General features: G+C 41.9%; 1 non-coding gene across 1 annotated transcript; it reads left to right on the forward strand.

The window, feature by feature from the left end:
- Positions 1–1,648: 1,648 nt before the first annotated feature.
- Trnas-cga lies at positions 1,649–1,723 on the forward strand. Its single transcript has one exon. It is a non-coding gene; the product is annotated as a tRNA-Ser (tRNA).
- The last annotated feature ends 941 nt before the right edge of the window (positions 1,724–2,664 follow it).

Raw genomic sequence — 2,664 nt, forward strand, 5'->3', positions numbered from 1 at the left:
AATACTCTCTTTCAAATTCTGAAGGTGGCAGGGGTAAAATACAGGGAGCGAAAGGCTATTTACAATTTGTACAGAAACCAGATGGCAGTTATAAGAGTCGAGGGGCATGAAAGGGAAGCAGTGGTTGGGAAGGGAGTGAGACAGGGTTGTAGCCTCTCCCCGATGTTATTCAATCTGTATATTGAGCAAGCAGTAAAGGAAACAAAAGAAAAAATAAAAACTTTGAGGTTCGCTGATGACATTGTAATTCTGTCAGAGACAGCAAAGGACTTGGAAGAGCAGTTGAACGGAATGGACAGTGTCTTGAAAGGAGGATATAAGATGAACATCAACAAAAGCAAAACAAGGATAATGGAATGTAGTCGAAATAAGTCGGGTGATGCTGAGGGAATTAGATTAGGAAATGAGACACTTAAAGTAGTACAGGAGTTTTGCTATTTGGGGAGCAAAATAACTGATGATGGTCGAAGTAGAGAGGATATAAAATGTAGACTGTCAATGGCAAGGAAAGCGTTTCTGAAGAAGAGAAATTCGTTAACATCGAGTATAGATTTAAGTGTCAGGAAGTCGTTTGTGAGAGTATTTGTATGGAGTGTAGCCATGTATGGAAGTGAAAAATGGACAATAAATAGTTTGGACAAGAAGAGAATAGAAGCTTTCGAAATGTGGTGCTACAGAAGAATGTTGAAGATTAGGTGGGTAGATCACATAACTAATGAGGAGGTATTGGAGAGAATTGGGGAGAAGAGGAGTTTGTGGCACAACTTGACAAGAAGAAGGGACCGGTTGGTAGGACATGTTCTGAGGCATCAAGGGATCACAAATTTAGCATTGGAGGGCAGCGTGGAGGGTAAAAATCGTAGAGGGAGACCAAGAGATAAATACACTAATCAGATTCAGAAGGATGTAGGTTGTAGTAGGTACTGGGAGATGAAGGAGCTTGCACAGGATAGATTAGCATGGAGAGCTGCATCAAACCAGTCTCAGGACTGAAGACTGCAACAACAACAACCCCAGCAGCTGCTCGAGCAGAGTATGCCAACCCGTTGTGCGGCCTGTGTACGTGTGCATCGTGATCAAATCCCATATTGATGTCGGGGTATATGCGCAGGAAACAGTTGCGTTTTGTAGCAAGTGAGTTTCTGGACGGTTTTCTCACCTTATCACCAATACCGTGGATTTACAGATCTGTGTCGTGTGTGTTCCCTATGTGCCTAAGCTATTGTCGCCAGTTTTGTGTAGTGCCACGTTGTGTGGCACCACATTCTTCAATTATCATTAATTTATGAGCATGAGTGTAGCTGCGTTTGGGGAAATGCGGGAGCGAGTAATTCATTATAATTTCATGAAAGGGGAAGGATTTGAGGAAACGAATCACAAGCTGTTATAAAATAATCTCAAAATTATCGAAAAACTGATTTTATTAATCACCACCTCTCTCTCTCTCTCTCTCTCTCTCTCTCTCTCTCTCTATCTGTGTGTGAATAAAGACTCACTCAAAAACTTAAGACCTTGACCTCTCTGGCGAGTCAAGTGAGGCATCAGGATACTAGCATACAAGGCCACAACAATGTCTGCTAAGTAAAGTTTGGAAGGTAGGAGACGAGGTACTGGCAGAAGTAAAGCTGTGAGTACCGGGCGTGAGTCGTGCTTCGGTAGCTCAGTTGGTAGAGCACTTGCCCTCGAAAGGCAAAGGTCCCGAGTTCGAGTCTCGGTCGGGCACACAGTTTTAATCTGCCAGGAAGTTTCAAATCAGAGCAGTGTCTGAGTTAACAGGAGTTGACGAGGAAAGTGTTAGGCAGATTCTTCATGAAAGTTTCAACATGAACAAAGTGTGTTCATAAATGGTTCCAAATTGTCTCACAATTGAACAGAAGGAACGCCGAAGAATGATTTGTTCTGACATCCTGGAAAACATTGAAAGTGATCCCACCTTCTTACAAAATCGATGCATTGGAAAACTCCTGGTTCTCCACGACAAAAAAAAGCACGAATGTTAAAATCGAAATTCAAGGCAATGATGATTTTTTTTTTTTTGACATCAAAGGGATTGTGCACATTGATTGGGTACCAGAGGGACAAACAGTGAATCAGCATTACTACATTAGCGTCCTGGCTACCCTACGTGAGCGAGTACGGAGAAAACGGAACGATTTGTGGAGAAAAAAGTCATGGATCCTTCACCAAGACAATGCCCCAGCTCACAGTGCGTTGTCAGTGAAGACGTTTTAGGCAAAACACAACATTCCCATCTTAGATCATCCACCCTACTCACCTGATTTGGCCCCCTGTGACTTTTTTCTTTTCCCTAAAGTCAAGTCAGCTTTGAAAGGAACTAGATTTGAGACTGTTGAAGCAGTAAAAGAAAAAGCGACGGAAGTAATGTATGGGCTTACCGAAAATGATCTGCAGCATTGCTATGAACAGTGGAAAATTCGTATGGAGCGGTGTAGAGACCGAGGAGGAGAGTACATTGAAGGAGATAACATGAAATTGTAAATAATTGTAAATAAATGTTTTTTCCCGCATCAGTCCGGTTTTTTTCTAGCCGCACCTCGTACCTCCCCTCACCGTAATACAAAGTGATTACATATCAAGTAAATATAGATTTAAAAAATGAAAACTAGTACCAATAAAGAAAAACGCGAAACACAATAAATCTGT

Source organism: Schistocerca americana, chromosome 4 (genome assembly GCF_021461395.2).
Source record: "Schistocerca americana isolate TAMUIC-IGC-003095 chromosome 4, iqSchAmer2.1, whole genome shotgun sequence".
In the NCBI taxonomy this organism is placed as follows: Eukaryota; Metazoa; Arthropoda; class Insecta; order Orthoptera; family Acrididae; genus Schistocerca; species Schistocerca americana.